The sequence below is a fragment of the Saccopteryx leptura genome, chromosome 9 (genome assembly GCF_036850995.1).
Source record: "Saccopteryx leptura isolate mSacLep1 chromosome 9, mSacLep1_pri_phased_curated, whole genome shotgun sequence".
Classification (NCBI taxonomy): domain Eukaryota; kingdom Metazoa; phylum Chordata; class Mammalia; order Chiroptera; family Emballonuridae; genus Saccopteryx; species Saccopteryx leptura.
Window position 1 is genome coordinate 50,220,996 of NC_089511.1, and position 18,697 is coordinate 50,239,692.

General features: G+C 40.6%; 2 long non-coding RNA genes across 2 annotated transcripts in view; one reads left to right on the forward strand and one right to left on the reverse strand.

Annotated features, from left to right (window-relative positions):
- The window catches only part of LOC136381013 (uncharacterized), a 36,223-nt gene that overhangs the window by 5,826 nt on the left and 11,700 nt on the right, over window positions 1–18,697 (reverse strand). The window contains exon 2 of the long non-coding RNA XR_010747011.1: window positions 411–561. This is a non-coding gene — a long non-coding RNA (uncharacterized lncRNA). The remainder of the gene's footprint in view (window positions 1–410; window positions 562–18,697) is intronic.
- The window catches only part of LOC136381012 (uncharacterized), a 33,319-nt gene that overhangs the window by 3,801 nt on the left and 10,821 nt on the right, over window positions 1–18,697 (forward strand). The gene's annotated exons all lie outside the window — the stretch shown is intronic.

Consider the following 18,697-nt stretch of genomic DNA (forward strand, 5'->3'; position numbering starts at 1 on the left):
TCCGGTTCCACAACCATGAGAATCTTTTCCGGTTTTTCCTAGAATCAAAGGCCCCCACCAGTCTAAGTCACCTCTGGTTCCCCATCTGCCACCATGTTTCTTACTCTCTGCACAAACTGGCTTCTCCTTCAGCACTTTGCCATCTTGGCTGCTGCTTCTCCTCAGCACACTTCCTCTCTCCTCTCACTCTGCAAAAACATGGCTTCTTTCTTCTTCTCCTTCTTCTTCTTAAAACTCTTTGGTGCGAAAACCCCTCCTCCAGCACACATTAGCATAACAAAGACCTTTCTGGAGCAGGAAGGTAATTAGCAGTTTCACAGATCACATATCTGGGCAGCAGCCATTTTTAACAATAAAAGTGAGCAACTCAGAAAATACAAATTTTGCAAACTCATTTGCTCAACACCTACCATGTGTCAAGGTGATGTGATCATTGCAGTTGGAATCAAAAGATGTAAATTCAAATCTTATGTCTGCAGCTTATTCATTATATGAACTTCCTTGAGCCTCTATTGCTTCATTGGAAAAATTGGGATTCCGTGTGCAAACTTCTGGGCAGTTCTGATGATACAGAGAAAGATAGAATGGGCTCATAAACCAAACTGACTAGTAGAGACACTCACTCAATACATAGTACCAGAATAGAAGAGTGTGTATAGTTTAAGAGGAAGAAATGGGTTAAGCCATAAACTCTGGGGGATCACTGTTCTAATCATTCACATCTTATTAGCATTCTGTGATCTACACAACAATATCACATACTTTCTCTCTGTATTGCCTCCACAATCCTGTGAAGTAGAATCTTGGAGAAGGGTGAGGACAGGCCTGTCCCCATTCCAATCACCTTTACCAAAGGAAACTATTGTGCTGTGAAGTGATACCCAGAAACCTTGTCTCATTGTTTAAAGCAGAGATGCCAGGAGCTGGCTCTGAATGTTCTTCAGGCTAGAATAAAGGCTTTCCAAAGCCTTTCTGTAATGACCTCTTTGCCAGCCTCTTCATTTCCCCCTTGGAAAAGAAAGTGCCTGCATGTCTGCTAAGAGACAAGGTCACGTCTACAGTAGGTGGAAAAAATGGAGAACTTGTAAAATCTCTAGGGCACTTTCACTGTTGAGAGGTAGAAAAGGAACTAACCTAATCGGGACCTCTCCCGGGGCAAGCACTCGGAGTTCTAGCATCGGGTTGAATAGGAGCCTTTGAAAAAAAAATGGTCATCGAAACTTTGAGACGGCCAGTTATCCATTTCCAGGATTATGATTCCAAAACAGAAGGATAAGAACCACCCCATATACTGAAATTAAATTAGAAGTTACCCTAAAGAGATGGAACTCTGACACCCAGGCTCCCTGCAGTAAGGGACACTTTGTGACAAAGTCTCAGCATGAGGAAACTTGTCCCACATTTTCCCTAAAAGGTGGGAGTCCAATCACATGTGTACTCAAGGTTCATGCGGGTTTTTCTCATACCTTCGTGCAGGATAGCTTCAGAGGCAGTATGATGTTTGAAAATAAGTGAAGAAGGTGGTCAGGGGTTAGTTATCCGGATTGTGGCAGCTAATGAAGCCACAAGAGGGCAGTGCAGAGAATGGCACTGATGACTTTGAAGGAGAACTTTAACATCTGCCCAGGAGGGTAACATGAGTTCCTTGGGATTCTGCCAAGAAATAAGGCAGAATCTCCTGAAACTATTTTCAATATTGTTTTTATTGCTACCCACATTTTCTGATTGCTCTTGCTGTTGACTGTGGGCTGGGAAAAGCAACTGACATAAAGAAAACCCTCAAAATGTATTTATGATACAAAACAAAGCAATATATACTGCAAGGATATGGTTTCAACAGTCACTTGTAGGATCCAGTCTCAATTCTTGCTACATGTTATCTGTGGGGACAGTACTGACATCTGAGACTATACTTGAGACTGTCCTTGGTGGCTTAAGAGGTGATTTGTGCAGTGACAGTGGTGTGTTGAAGAAGTTCATGTTGGTTCATTGGGACCAATTGTACACAGATCTTCACAACTTTACTTTCAGTGACTTTCTGTGGTAGCTTGACATCAACCATGGTAGGAATATTTACACCACAGAAATGGACAAATATGATACTCTAGGGCTTTGTATTTCTGGAGATCCAGCTGTTAAACATTTGGCAGCACACCACTGTCAGTACTTGTTGCAGAAAATTCTTTGATAAAGAAATTATGTACTGGTTTAAGATATTAGGATAAAAATAGCTTTAGAAAGAAATTATTTTGTATTGTGGTAGAACATTATGACAGACATAGGATCAGGTTTGCTTAGCAGAACAAATCCAGAGTTTGCAAATGGGGAATACTCTGGCCAGGTCACCTTTCCAGGACAGGCTACTTCTTTCTTAAATGATTCTAATTTAACCCCTGAATGATTCTAATTTAACCCCACAACCCTATCTTTATGTTACTATATTAATAATAAGAAGAATGTATAACTAAACCTTTGGAGCTGAAGTGAAAAAGTACTCTAATCCTTATTTAGGTTTTTGGATTGGTAGAAGTAGAAACAAGAAATCAGCTAGACCCAGATATGAAAGCTCATTTGTTGAAGTTCATTTCCCTAACTTCATATACAGAAGGATAGGGTAAGACTGGCATCTCACAGTAGATTAACTCTATGGCTAGCATTACCATATGTCCTCTCAAAAACGGGGAAGTCTTTAAGAAGTCCCATCATAGTAATCATCCATTCATAAACAGGCTCTTGAAGTTACTCATCTACTCATGTAAAACCAAAGGAAATTTTCCTTTTGGAAAAAAAATAATGTGAGAATTCCCTAGGGATTATATTAATGTATAAAGTGAACTACTCATTAGTATTTGAAAGTGTGTCCATACAAAATAAGTAAGGGTAATTATGAAACAATCACATTTAATAATTGACTGCATTTACCCTGTATTTTTCAATTAACCCTCACACCCATCTTAAGATGTGGTTGCTATTATATTCTCCATTTCAAAGATGAGGAAATAGATGCATAGAGAAGCTGAGTGACTTCTTCAGGTTAGGGCAGTGCTGGGGTTTAAACTCAAGGATATGTTAATCCAGAACTCATACTTGGAGTCATAATTCTTTATTATCTCCCCGCAATGGAAATTCAGCTCCTCTCCAAGGAACAACCCCCCACCCCCTTTTCATGAAACACGATGTCAAATGAAAGGTAGCAGAGCATGAATTTCCTAACCTGATGAAGTTGTTAACATATTTCATGAACTCAACTTCAGACAGAGAGCAGAAGCTGGAAAGTGGGACAGGGAACTTCAGGTTTCAGCCTCGGCAGCTGTGGCCGCGTGTGCAACGCCCGCGTCATTTCTCCCCATTGTTTCTAAAGCAAAAGGAAAACAAAGCTCTCTGCCAACCGCTTTTTCACCTTTTTTCCTATTGTGGGTTTTGCCAAGAATTTGGAGCAATGTGGTAGTATTTTTAGATGAAATGAGAAGTCTGCTTCTCTCCTACACACACGTTTTCCACGTTGCTGGGATCTTGGAAGAAATGCTGAATCCACGAGATTTTCATGTTGTATTGTCAGTACAAACTTTAGCCTCGGTGCTCATTCTTACCGTCAGTAAACTTTATTAAATAATATAATTGCCATTATTATTATTATTATTATAATGAATCAGTGCTCATTCTAACACTTTTAGGCCTGGTGTTATTATACCCAACACTCAAACTGCATTGATTCCTTCTGACCTTTACAAGTTGTTTGTTTTCCCAAGTTTCCCTTTTTTCTTTCTTTCTTTTTTTTTTTTTTTTTTGCTTAGTGGTACCACAGTTCCCTCCTAATCTTTAAAACAAAAAAAAAAAAAGAAAGAAATGTTCGGTTTTACCCTCTCCTTCACCTCCCAACTGAGCAATTGTCAAATCCCAGTGACCTACAACACACATACGTTTTGAATGTATTCCCAGTTTTCATTACTGCATACACCTTGGCTCTGCTGCCGTCCCAAGCGGGTTCTCACCTTCTAAATGGTTGCCTGTCTCCAGCCCCATGGTAGTCCTTAGGTTCCGATTTATTTTCCAGCTCCACCTCCTTCTACACCAGCAGAACACTAGTTAGGAAGAATTTGGAGGATGTATCTGGGTTTCTCCAGAAAAAGTTTCTTGATTAATTAGTGGTGCCTGTTGCCTGACCAGGCGGTGGCACAGTGGATAGGGCATCAGACTGGGATGTGGAGGACCCAGGTTTGAGACCCCAAGGTCGCCAGCTTGAGCATGGGCTCATCTGGCTTGAACAAAAAGCTCACCAGCTTGAACCCAAGGTCGCTGGCTCAAGCAAGGGGTTACAGGTCTGCTGAAGGCCCATGGTCAAGGCACATATGAGAAAGCAATCAATGAACAACTAAAAGTGCCGCAATGAAAAACTGATGATTGATGCTTCTCATCTCTCTCCATTCCTGTCTGTCTGTCCCTATCTGTCCCTCTCTCTGACTCTCTCTCTGTCTCTTTAAAAAAAAAAAATTAGTGGTGCCTGTCCTGACCAGGGGATGAGAAAGAAACATTCTCTAACAGCGTCTCTCTGCTCCATTGTACCCACTTTTGTCAGATGCATGTTTGCAAAATGCAGATAAATTTATGTTTTTATTGCACTTAAAAACATGCAGGGATTCTTTACTGCCTTCCCTAAGGTAAAATTCACCAGCCTAGCATTTGAGAACATAACTTATCATCTCAGCTGCATCTTTTATTGCTCCCCTAGGAAAGCTGACATTTTGGCTCTCAAACTCAGTGTCACAATGGACCAGTGGGCGAGAGAGTGTGAAGTGATAGCCAGGGACCTAGAGGTCTTATTTAACACCACATTCTGTCTTCACTCTGGGATAATCAGGATGTGAACATGGGAGAGTGTCACATCTGAACATCACCCTTTTTCAGGAGGTTAAGGTCAAAACTGACTGAGAACCGCTGCCCTCAGTTTTGCCAAACCATGCTGCTTACTATCATAAACATATATATATGGCTTTCCTGTACCTTAGCTAATTAATACTGAGACTTTCACCTTTATATGTCTACCTGGCATATGGCATATTTTTTTTGTTCTCCCAATTTCAGCTTGAATTCTACCTCCTTCATGATGCCATCTCTAATTTTTCAAAATAGAGATGATGTCTCCTTTTCATAAGACCCCCCCAGAGCATTTTATTTAGGATGCTCATGTTTAACCTTGCATTATATATAAATATGTTTTAGTGAAAGAGAGATGGAGAGACAGACAGACAGGTACAGACAGACAGACAGGAAGGGAGAGATGAGAAGCATCAACTCATAGTTGTGGCAATTTAGTTATTCATTGATTGCTTTCTCGGTATTATATTTTATATTTATTCTGCATCTGTCTGTTCCTCATATGGATAATAAGCAGAGAGAAAGCTTTTTATTATTTATTATTTTTTAAAAAATCTCTCTATGTCACTGGGCTGCCTACATGGTAGGCCCTTTATGATCTGGCCTCCTCTGACCATACTTGGCACATCTTTCCTCAGTTTCCCTTTTTCCTTCTTTGCTCTTATCTTACTAAACAACTTGAGTGTCCCAAACACCATCTGCTCTCTCTTCAGACCTTTGCACATGCCATGCCTTCTTATCAGGTGAGGTAGATTGCCAAAATGGCCACAGTTCTCCACCCACCCCTTCTGCAATGTGACTTCCTTTCAAGAGGTGGTGATATTTCTCTTCCCCATAGTCAGAACTGGTCCTGGCACTGGCTTCAGTGCAGAGCAGCTGAAGTTGCTCTGTACTGGTTCTGAGTCTAGTCCCCAAAAAGGCTTCTATTTTTCCATTCGTTCCTTGGAAAGTTCCCCAGCTGCCATGAGAACAACCCTGGGCTAGCCTGCTGGGAATGAAAGACCACGGGGAACAGAGATGAGCTGTCTCAGCAGAGGCCATCCTAAACCAGCAGCTCTCAGCCAACCCCCACCAATCCAGAAGCAATCTGTTGGTGCATTAACAAGTCTCAGATCAGCAGGATTGCCTGGGTTGGCCCAGCTGAATCATGAGCTAAGCAAATTATTATTATTATTATTTTTATTTTTATTTTTTGTATTTTTCCGAAGCTGGAAACAGGGATAGACAGACAGACTCCCGCATGTGCCCGACCGGGATCCACCCGGGACGCCCACCAGGGGGCGACACTCTGCCCACCAGGGGGCGATGCTCTGCCCCTCCGGGGCGTCGCTCTGTCGCGACCAGAGCCACTCTAGTGCCTGGGGCAGAGGCCAAGGAGCCATCCCCAGCGCCCGGGCCATCCTTGCTCCAATGGAACCTCGCTGCAGAAGGGGAAGAGAGAGACAGAGAGGAAGGAGAGGGGGAGGGGTGGAGAAGCAGATGGGCGCTTCTCCTGTGTGCCCTGGCCGGGAATTGAACCCGGGACTTCTGCATGCCAGGCCGATGCTCTACCACTGAGCCATCCGGCCAGGGCCAGCAAGTTATTATTTTAAGCTATTAAATTTTGCACTGGTTTGTTATGCAGCCAGAGCTAACTGACATTAGTTTAAGAGTTACCTTTCTGGTCTTAAGTTAAACATTACTTCTTTGGTGAAGTCATTTCTGACCCCCTTCAAATCTGGGTTAGACTTTCGTGTTATGGACCACAGAGGCACATAGTCCAGTATTATAATTACTTGGTAATAATCTCTATCATACATTAGATTGCAAGGTTTTTGAAGAAAGAAGTTTTGTCTTATGAACAGTATCCTTTAGGTCTATCCTAATATCTGGTACTCCACAGATGCTCAGAGAAATATTTCTGAATGAAGCAATGGATTAAATCAGAGGTTGCAATCTGTGGCCTGGGTATGTTCAGTTTGTCACATATAGTGTTGACCTACATGATAAAACAATTATTTTTTTCAGAATTGCTTACGGACACTTAAAAATCAAGAAATTTAAGATAAATACCCGTTTTACTGACTTTTCATCAAAAAATGGAAAGATCTGTCAACATTGGGCTTTCATTTCCTCATGGCACCAATAAATGGTGGCTGTCCCCTTTAGACAGGCACACAGTACTCCTGATCTCTTGGGTCTGTCTCTTCAACACCCACTGTTACTTGTCATCACATCTATGTGGTTCTGTTGCAGACATCTGCAGGTTTCACTTAGCGGCTTCCCTGTTGTAAAGCACTCAACAGTCAGGAGAGTGGCTGATAAATGTATCCCACTTATTCGTTTCTGCCTCTAATATGAGTGTGACACGAAAAGCCTTTCTCCTCCTGGGTAAGATTTTAAGCATTGCTTATGGTCTCATTTTTCTCCTGTACAAATTGAGTTTGTTGTTTCTCCCTGTAAATGGTTTGCAAGGATAATTTGGCTTATAACCTACTTAAACTAGAGTAAGACCTTTTCTTTCATCTTATAATTCAGTTTTATTATGGCAGAAATAGTGGTTTGGCCAGAGGTATCCTCACTCCTCATCCCGCCGTGTTGGAAGGCTTATCAAGGATATCATGCCAGTTTTCTTGTTTTTTCTTTTCATTGGGTGTTATAAAGATCTACATAAAATCTACTATTAGTAGCCTTTGCAGTAAATTTTTAGAATTTTTTTAGCAGAGTGAAGTGAGATTGGAGGGTTTATTTTTGTTTATTTTATTTTTTTGATGACTACTCATTCTACTTAGAAGACATAATTTACTGGTTGGGTGTTTGAAAAAACAACAACAACAACAACAACTCCTCAGCTAAATTATAATTCCAGGTTTTACATTGTTAAGGGAAATCAAAAAAGATATAATGAGATGGAAGAATATTCCTTGTTCTTGGATAGGAAGAATAAATATAATCAAGATGGCTATATTACCCAAAGCAATATACAAATTTAATGCAATTCCCATCAAAATTCCAATGACATTTTTTAAAGAAATGGAGCAAAAAATCATCAGATTTATATGGAACTATAAAAAAACCCAAATAGCCAAAGCAATCCTAAAGAAAAAGAATGAAGCTGGGGGCATTACAATACCTGACTTCAAACTATATTATAGGGCCATGACAATCAAAACAGCATGGTATTGGCAGAAAAATAGACACTCAGACCAATGGAACAGAATAGAAAACCCAGAAATAAAACCACATATATATAGTCAAATAATTTTTGATAAAGGGGCCAAGAACACACAATGGAGAAAAGAAAGCCTCTTCAATAAATGGTGCTGGGAAAACTGGAAAGCCACATGCAAAAGAATGAAACTGGACTATAGTTTGTCCCCCTGTACTAAAATTAACTCAAAATGGATCAAAGATCTAAACATAAGACCTGAAACAATTAAGTACGTAGAAGAAGACATAGGTACTAAACTCATGGACCTGGGTTTTAAAGAGCATTTTATGAATTTGACTCCAAAGGCAAGAGAAGTGAAGGCAAAAATTAATGAATGGGACTACATCAGACTAAGAAGTTTTTGCTCAGCAAGAGAAACTGATAACAAAATAAACAGACAGCCAACTAAATGGGAAATGATATTTTCAAACAACTGCTCAGATAAGGGCCTAATATCCAAAATATACAAAGAACTCATAAAACTCAACAACAAACAAACAAACAATCCAATAAATAAATGGGAAGAGGACATGAACAGACACTTCTCCCAGGAAGAAATACAAATGGCCAACAGATGTATGAAAAGATGTTCATCTTCTTTAGTTATTAGAGAAATGCAAATCAAAACTGCAATGAGATACCACTTCACACCTGTTAGGTTAGTTATTATTAACAAGACAGGTAATAGCAAATGTTGGAGAGGCTGTGGAGAAAAAGGAACCCTCATTCACTGTTGGTGGGAATGTAAAGTAGTACAATCATTATGGAAGAAAGTATGGTGGTTCCTCAAAAAACTGATAATAGAACTACCTTATGACCCAGCAATCCCTCTACTGGGTATATACCCCCAAAACTCAGAAACATTGATACGTAAAGACACATGCAGCCCCATGTTCATTGCAGCATTGTTCACAGTGGCCAGGACATGGAAACAACCAAAAAGCCCATCAATAGATGACTGGATAAAGAAGATGTGGCACATATACACTATGGAATACTACTCAGCCATAAGAAATGATGACATCGTATCATTTACAGCAAAATGGCGGGATCTTGATAACATTATACGAAGTGAAATAAGTAAATCAGAAAAAAACAGGAACTGCATTATTCCATACGTAGGTGGGATATAAAAGCGAGACTAAGAGACATTGATAAGAGTGTGGTGGTTACGGGGGGTGGGGGGAGAGGGAAAGGGAAAGGGGGAGGGGGAGGGGCACAAAGAAAACTAGATAGAAGGTGACAGAGGACAATCTGACTTTGGGTGATGGGTATGCAACATAATTGAATGACAAGATAACCTGGACATGTTTTCTTTGAATATATGTACCCTGATTTATAGATGTCACCCTATTAAAAAATTATAAAAAAAAAAAATAATTCCAGGTTTTAAAAAGAAACTCACCAAGGTGGGTTAATGTTCAGCAGGAATACATTGGCTCAGGTATACCAGTTGTTTATCCTGGCATCTGTTTTAATTGACCAGTACCCAGTCTGAATCAGCAATGAAATCTTTTGAACATATCAATCCTGAAATTGACACATTGGAATGGGAAATATGCTAGTTTTTAATCACGTCTTTACCTTTGGACTAGTTTATGAGGCAACACGTATAACAACTTGGTCATATCTCTATGCCACCTGGTGGTATCAATTCTTTTATGTAAACACCAGTGTAATTATCTAATTTAGAAGAATCTTTATCTCTTACGGGGCATCCAAGGTTCAGCTCCTCTGAACATGAAAAAGCAGCTCAGCCTGTTTCCTCATTAGTGAAATGAATAAGCAGGTGGAACTTGGCTCTGCTATTAGTCCTGACTAAATTAGTTGATGCCTTACTATTTCTACAAGTGCCATATGACCATATCACTGACTTATGAACTCATCCAAGATGGAGTCGGAAGTGAGCAAAGTCTGTTTCGTATAGCCAGAAAATAAACAAAAACTTGATTTTTAGTAGCAGTTATTCTTCATTTGACAATGCATAACAATCACCTAGCAGACTTCATGCCTCCTTTATTTTTTATCCTAGTTGGAGAATTACAGTATTTACTCCATGTCTCTTTTTCAAATCCTGCATTCATCCTTTAAAAAAGTTAGCTTTTAGCTCTGGCCTGGTGGCTCAGCAGATAAAGTGTTGTCTTGGCACACGGAGAGCATGGGTTTGATCCCCAGTCAGGGCACCTAGGAGAAGCAATCAGCGAGTGCACAACTAAATGGAACAACTAAGTGAAACAATGAGTTGAGGCTTCTCACTCCCTCTCTCCTCTTCCATCTTTCTCCCTCTCTTTCTCTTTCCCTCTCTCTTTATCTTTATCTCCCTTTCCAGCTCCCTTCCCCTCTCCTTCTCTTCCTTCCTCTCCCTCGCTCAAAACAATGGAAAAAATATTTTTTTTAATTAGCTTTTACTACAAAAGTATTCCATGATTACTGGAGAAAAAATTTAGATATGGTTAAGTAAAATGCAGAAATGCACAGTTTTCCCAAATCCTATCTTAATAAAATACTGTAGCATTTTGAAATGGATCAGTCTGGTTATCTTTTTGTCTGTATCTTTCTTTGTTTTTGACAGTTTTAAAACTTGAAGTTCTTTCTTTTAAACCCTGAACTTAAAAATAAAACATCTTGGGGGAAATTTTTTTTCAAATATTTTACACATTCTTCTGCTATCTTAGGGATTGTTAAACAAAAATGACTTAAGTTGTCACTTTGACCACTGATTACTGTAATGGACTGAGTCATTTTCATTTGAGTCTCTTTCAACTATAATTTTTGCTACTTCTCCTCCTCCTCCCACTCCTCCTCCCACTCCTCCTCCTCCTCCTCCTCCTCCTCCTCCTCCTCCTCCTCCTCCTCCTCCTCCTCCTCCTCCTCCTCCTCCTCCTCCTCCTCCTCCTCCTCCTTCTTCTTCTTCTTCTTCTTCTTCTTCTTCTTCTTCTTCTTCTTCTTCTTCTTCTTCTTCTTCTTCTTCTTCTAATTCAGTGAGAGGAGGGGAGACAGAGAGACAAACTCCCATATACACCAGGACTGTGATCCACCTGGCATGCCCACTAGGAGGTGATGCTCTGCTCATCTGGGGCATTGCTCTGTTGCTCAGCAACTGAGTTCTTTTTAGCACCTGAAGTGGAAGCCATGGAGCCATCCTCAGTGCCTGGGGCAAACTCGCTCCAATTGAACCATGGCTGCAGAAGGGAAAGAGAGAGAGAGAGAGATAAGAGAGAGAAGCAAGAGAGGGAGGAGGGGGAAAAACAGATGGTCACTTCTCCTGTGTACCCTGACTGGGAATTGAACCCGGGACATTCACATGCCGGGCTAATGCTCTTCAACTGAGCCAACTGGCCAGGGCCACCTGCTTCTAGAAACCTGGAGTATTCTAATTTTCTGTCATTAGAAGAGAAAGAATGGTTGGCAAATTGTATGTAAGTTAAAAGCAGTGATGGGATTCAGCTGGTTCTCACTCATTCAGCAGAATGGATGCCTGATTTTTGTCGAGTTCATGGAACCAGTTATTAAAATGGCTCCTCTCTAAGGTGGGTGCCGGGGTAGCCACCCAATGTGGAAATTACAAATTTACATTCCTTACTCTTTTTTAATGTTCATCTGTGCAACAGTGTATTCTAAGTGCCCATGGTAATGTTCATTCTCTTCATAGGTGAAAAAGTTGCAAGCAGGGACGCCAATCAATTAGCATATGAAAATGTCTTAAATAACAGTTTTATTGTTTTTTGTCCAGTATTATTTAATATTTTTTCATTAATATTTTAAAATTCTTTCTTATAACATAATCTTGATTTGTGTACCTTTTTTGTTGTTCTTATTTAAGTATTTTTTATTTTTTAGTAAGAGACAGAGACTGACATACAGACAGAGAGAAGGACAGACAGACAAGAAGGGAGAGAGATGAGAACCATCAATTCTTCATTGTGGCACCTTAGTTGTTCATTGATTGCTTTCTCATATGTGCCTTGACTGGTGTGTGGGGGGGGCTCCAGCAGAGTGAGTGACCCCTTGCTCAAGCCAGCGACCTTGGGCTCCAGCCAGTGACCTTTGGGCTCAAGTCAGTGACCACAGGGTCATGTTTATGACCACACTCAAGCTGATGAGCCTATGCTCAAGGTGGATGAGCCCACACTCAAGCTGGCAACCTTGGGGTTTCGAATCTGATTCCTCTGCACCCCAGGCCGATGCTCTATGCACTGCACCACCACCTGGTCAGGCTTATTTAAGTATTAAATGTATAAAATAATAAATTACCTTTTGGTATATCATTTTTTTATACTTAAAATGGTCATTTGGGCAGAGAACTGGTTGTTAAATTACTTCAATCCCACCATTGATTAAAAGTCACCAAGTTCGCCATAAACCTAGGAGTCTCTCCTGTGATATAAAATGCATGGACTTTATTTCATAAGTTTCTGGGTTTTCAAAAAGACTATTTCTCACTTTTAATGATGTCTTAGAGTTGACATTGCATGAAATGTGATCTCTGAATTAGAGAGATTTTAACATATTTTGAAATGTAATGTTAGCCTGACCTGTGGTGGTGCAGTGGATAAAGTGTCAACCTGGAAGCTGAGGCTTGCCTGGTCAAGACACATATGGGCGTTGATGCTTCCTGCTCCTCCCCCCTTCTCTCTCTGTCCCTTCTATAAAATAAATAAAAAATCGTTAAAAAATTTCAAAAAAGAAAACTATGTTTAAAATAAAAGTAATGTTAAACATCTTTTCATGTACCTGTTTACCATTTGAATGTCTTCTTTGAAAAAAATGTATTTAGTTCCTCTTCATTTTTTTAAAAAATAAATTTGTTTATATTTTGGTTATTGAGTTGTGTGAGTTCTTTATATATTTTAGATATTAACCCCTCATCTAACATATGGTTTGCACATATTTTCTTCCATTTTGTAGATTACCTTTTCATTTCAATTGTTTTCTTTGCTGTGCAGAACTGTGTTAGTCTGATGTAGTCCCACTTGTTGGTTTTTACTTTTGCTACTTATGCTTTTTGTCATATCCAAAAACTCACTGCCAATACCAATGTCAAGGAGATTTATTTGATTTATCCCTACGTCTTCTTTTAGAAGTTTTACAATTTAAGGTCGTATGTTTAAGTTTTTAATCCATTTTTTGAGTTAATTTTTATGGGAGCTATAAGATAGGGGTGAAATTTTATCTTTCTGCATTTGGTTATCCAGAAATAAAACCATTTGATCTGTAGAATTTATTGAACTGTAAGAAACTTTAAAAGAAGAGTTATAATTTAGCTAAGGAGTCGTATTTGTTAACTGGTGTTAATCAGGTGACTATGTTAATGAGGAGGGGTGGGAGACTTGCTGAGGTAACAAAAAACCCTCTAAATTTTAGTTGCTTAACACATAAGCATTTGTGTCTTGTTTATGCAAAGTGTATTTCTGGTTTGATGACTTCCTGAGGTCGATTTCTACCAAGTGATGACTCAGGGATCTTGTAATGTATCATCTGGGACATGAAAATATTAGGGTCACCACAGCAGAAGAAGAGAGATCCCGAAGAACTCACACCCCCTCTCAAATGCCTCCACATTAAAATACTTCAGTCAAGGAGTGCCACATGTCACTGCCATATGCAGTCCACTGACCAGTAACTACTAGGAAGCTGGATGCTCTTCCTGTATGCCCAGGAAGGAGTGGAGGACCAGATATGAATGAATGCTGCAAGTCTCCATCACAGTGACCTTGGCAAGTAACTTACCTTCATCTCTATGACAAAGGGGTTGAACTAGAACTAGATGACTTCAGAATCCTTATCTCTTCTCACAATCTCTGACTCTAAGTAGCTGATTTCTTCTAATTATGAGCTCTGTGTTTCTGACTACTTTGTAGGCATTATTTTATTGTTATTCTAAGGATATCAGGTATATGAATACTAGTAAAGGGTAGATGCTTAGGACGCATAGTTGTAGCTGATGGTTAAACTAGAGGGCTCTGAAAGCACACATCTGGTTTTGAATTGAGCTTGATCTCATACAGGTAGTATGACCTTTGGCTTTTGTTTTATTTCTTTGTAACTCACTTTTTTTTTATTTGCTTTTTAAGTCAAATGTAAAAAGGGGATAGGAATAGTACCATCCTTATAAGATTACTTTAAGTAGTAAATGAATGAATTCATGTGATGTTATTATAACAATGTCTGGAACGTACTAAGAATTCCTTAAGTTTATTTTTTATTATTTTTAAAACAATGACTCTCCTTCTTGCCCTGGCTTGATATGTGTCTACATAGTAATAGCTCAATAGTTGTTGTCTTACATGTCTTGGGGTGATTAGCTAGCCCAACCCATGCAAGTCTCTTTACTCTACTGACCCATTAAATGGAGTCACAAATAGTACTTGTAAGTGATTTGGGTCTTTGCCCAAGACCACCAACTCTTTTGTACTTATGCTTCATCTCTTTAGCTTAGATTCCATGCCTACCTGACCCTGTGTTGGCTCTGTATTCAAGTTGGATCCTGCCTTTGGCTCCTGCAAGCTTGGAATTCCTCCCAGGTTTCCTGTGTCATTGAACTAAGTTTTATCTCATGGACTTCCTAGGATGGCCCCTTTGATTCCTGGGGAACCCACTAACCTCGGGGAGAAAACTTCAAACCATAACCTGAGCCTCTCAGAACCCCAAATCTGCCTCAGGTTTTGATTCCGACTGAGGCTTGGTCCTGGCTGTCACACTGTGGAGGGAACATCAGACATACAGCTCTTCTCGTTTCACTGGCTATACCCATTGAGCGTGGATATTTCAGATGCCACCTAACCCTTATCAGTGAAAAACCCGGGCTGTTTCAATCCTCCTGCAGGCCTCACTGCTTCAAATAGATACATATGAACAAGAACTTTTTTCTTTTCCTCCTGGATCTTAAGTGTATTGTTCTTGGGAACAAATTGGACATCTTGCAGCAAGAAGGAAGGTAAGAAATGGCGTGCATTTACTCCCTAGTACAAGGATGGTCTGGTTTCCCTTCTCTTTTTTTTGGGGGGGGGGGCTGATCTACTGGGGGATCCTCTGTGAATGGTTGCCAGTACCTCTGCTCTGGGTAGGAAAGAGAACAATCTTCACCAAGCACTATCCTTCCTCAGGCTTGGTTCTGCCCAATACAAGAAACACAATATGCTTTCATATCAAGGTCCACTCAGGCCATCCTTTCCCCCATTGGCCAGAGAGAACCTGAGTCAGGCTAGAATTTGATACAAGTAAGTTATTTTCTGTTTCTCTTGGTTCTTTCTTTTTCATGTCCTATCAGTATGGTATTGATACTTTGTCCACAGTGCACAGCACAGGTGGGAGATACTAAGCCTCTGAGATTTATGTAGAGGGGAAGAATTACATCAAAAAAGATACTGTCACCCTGTCCCTGAAATACTGATAAATGTACCTGCAATCTGCTTTCCCCCAATCTGCCTTCATACTCTTGTATGACAAACAGGTCAAATTTGTCACTGCCTAATGCAATAAATTCTTATCTATGGTTTTGGAAAATGATAAATCATTAGAGAATAATTTTCAAATACTCTGCAAAGGTTCTACAGCCCCATAAAGTTTATCTAACAGTAGCAAAGTAGGGAAGTTGTGCAATTTCAGTTTTATCTAAAATTTCAGCCCTTTGGATGTTTTAGGAACAGTAAAAGACATTCTTTCCCCCAAGACTGAATTTGTCAAACTCTAATAGGAAGAACTTTAGAACCAAACATGAGGAATACACCAAGAAAAGAACAATGGTATCAGGCTTAAGATGCGTGAACCCTACCACTCACAGCCTAATCAACATAATAACTCATTCACACGCTGTAGAGTTAGCAAAGAACTTAAAAAAAAAAGTACTGTCTAGGTGAATCTTTCGGCAAGGTAGGTTTTTGTTAGTCTGGATTTTTGCAATAAAGAAAATGAAGGTCACTGAGGAACCTCCCCCCCCAAATTCCAGGCCTTCCCAGAGCCTCAATGTCTCTCTCTAGCATTTTGCCTTTTGTGTTGAAAGTAGGACTGGGATAAATTTGAGGAGAGAAACTCTGTAGCCCTCAAGTAGTTTCTCTCTCCTCTCCTCTGAGGAAAGAAATGTCAGTATTCTGGGGGCAGGGGTTGTGTGAGTCCCCAGTGGGAAGAGGGGCCCTGGAGTGATCCTCTGTCATGCACCGTCTTCCATGCCTGGTCACTGTGGAGTAGAGACTTCTCTCATAGAATGAACTTGGGCTCCCACCTGCACTGAAGTACATCTCAGGCTCAGGACAGGTGCAGAAGGGGTATTAGAAGAAACATTCACTCTGGCTTAGAACAGAAAGGAATCTGTTTTTTTCTTCTATTGCTGGTTTGTGGTTTGAGGTCAAGATTCAACTGAAACCAGTAAAAAGATGATTCTGTAAATAGTCAACTGATAGTGGGACTGCTTTGGAGTTCAATGAAATTTTTCAGTTCTTTATAAAACCCATGAGCTGGTGAGGTACCTCTATGGCAGCACTGGGGTGTACTTAGAACTGATTTCTTTAATTTCTTTTTGGACCTAATGAAAATTTATTGTGCCAGAATGCTCATCATTTTGAACTTTAAAAATGTCCCCAGAGGCAGCTAGGCATACACAGTATCCAATGATTGGAAAGCATTTCCTCTCCAAAGGGAGGTCCACTCTTCACTTTTGTGATGTTTAACTCGGATGGGTTTGTAGTTGGAGGTAACAGGATCCACTCCAACTGGCTTAAGAAGAAAGAGATTTATTAAAAGGTAGAGATAACTTGCAGAATCTTGGTGAAGGCTGCAGACAGAGACTTGAGGTTGAGCTGCTCAGGGATGGGCCGCTTTGGTCATGGAGTAAGGAAGCAGCAACAGCATCCAGAAGCAGTAACCAAGCTGCTGGCGGAGTCACGCTGCCATGACCCAAATCAGTAAAATAGATGTCGCAGGCCCTGCCTTTCTTCCCAAGTGGCTCAGTTCTGAACCAAAGTCTCCCACTAGGGCTTCTGAAAGGCAGAACCTAAAGCAGTACATCTGGAATTCTAGGCAAATGAGTCCAGCCTGTGCACGGCAGATGGGTTTAAAAGGAGCGTTGAGTGAAGTGCTCTCTATCTTAACCTACCCCTTGGCTGTCTGCTGCATATTAAATAACAAAGTTTATTTCCCAATTATTCATCTGTTCTTCCATCTGTCCTTCTATCTGGCTGTCATCCATTCATCTATATATTCATTCATCAATCAGACCTTTGTACTTTGGGCATTTTTTCTTAGAGAGGAGAGGGAGAGACAGAGAAAGAGAGAGAAGAGACAGAGACAGAAGAGGGGGAGGAGCTGGAAGCATCAACTCCCATATGTGCCCTGACCAGGCAAGCCCAGGGTTTCGAACCAGCAACCTCAGCATTTCCAGGTCGACGCTTTATCCACTGCGCCACCACAGGTCAGGCACTTTGGGCATTTTTAAAATTGGTTTCAGAATGTATCAAAAAAAATTTTTTTTAAAAGCACAATTACAATATCATTATCACACCTAATATTTAAAACAATAATCTCTTAATATCATCAAATATCTAGTCCATGTTAAAAACTTTCCAATTGGCTTATGCTTTTAAAAGCAGTTTGTTTGAATTAAATTTCAAATAATGATGATTGGGGCTTAGAGCCAATTGGTGTCTCTTTGGCCTCTTTTAATTTATGACTTTCTTCTCCTCTCCTCTCCTTCCTGGCCCCTCTCCTCCCCCATCATTCCCTCTCCTCCCCCTATCTTTTCCTCTCCTCTTCAGTCTTTCTCCTCCTCTTTTTTCCTTCTGCCTCTCCTCATCCTCTCCTCCACCCTCCTTTTTCTCTTCCACCTTCTGCTCTTTCTCTCCCTCTCCACTTCCAATATATTTGTTAAAGACACTGGGTCATTTCTCTTAGAGAGTCTCACAGTCTGGACTTTTCTTCCAGTATCTCCACATTATCCTCTAACACATTCAGTGGTCTTTGGTATTTCCTATAAAGAGGCACTTGTATCTAGAGGCTGATTCAATTTGGATTTAATTAGAATACTTGAGAGACGAGGTTGTGTACTTCATTCAGAGACTTGCAATTTCTGATTGTCTGATTAAGCAGCCCGCCGTTGATGACCATTGCGTCTATCCCTCATTTCATTGGGGTTTGCAAAACACTTAGATTCTAAGTCCATCATTCCTTCCTCATTTACTAGCTGGAATACTTTGGTTGTGAGAAATAGCCCCTCAACAGCAATTTAGCTTTCTCAAGATACTTTTATACAGGAAAAGCAGACACATTCTTGATTTCTTCCTCCTCTACCTTTATTCCTTACCAGTTTCCAGAAAAACAACTTCCTAGCTTCTTTTAATGTTAATCAAAAGAATTTTTTTTTTTTTTTTGTATTTTTCTGAAGCTGGAAATGGGGAGAGACAGTCAGACAGACTCCCGCATGCACCCGACCGGGATCCACCCGGCATGCCCACCAGGGGCGATGCTCTGCCCACCAGGGGGCGATGCTCTGCCCCTCCGAGGCGTCGCTCTGCTGCGACCAGAGCCACTCTAGCGCCTGGGGCAGAGGCCAAGGAGCCATCCCCAGCGCCTGGGCCATCTTTGCTCCAATGGAGCCTTGGCTGCGGGAGGGGAAGAGAGAGACAGAGAGGAAGGAGGGGG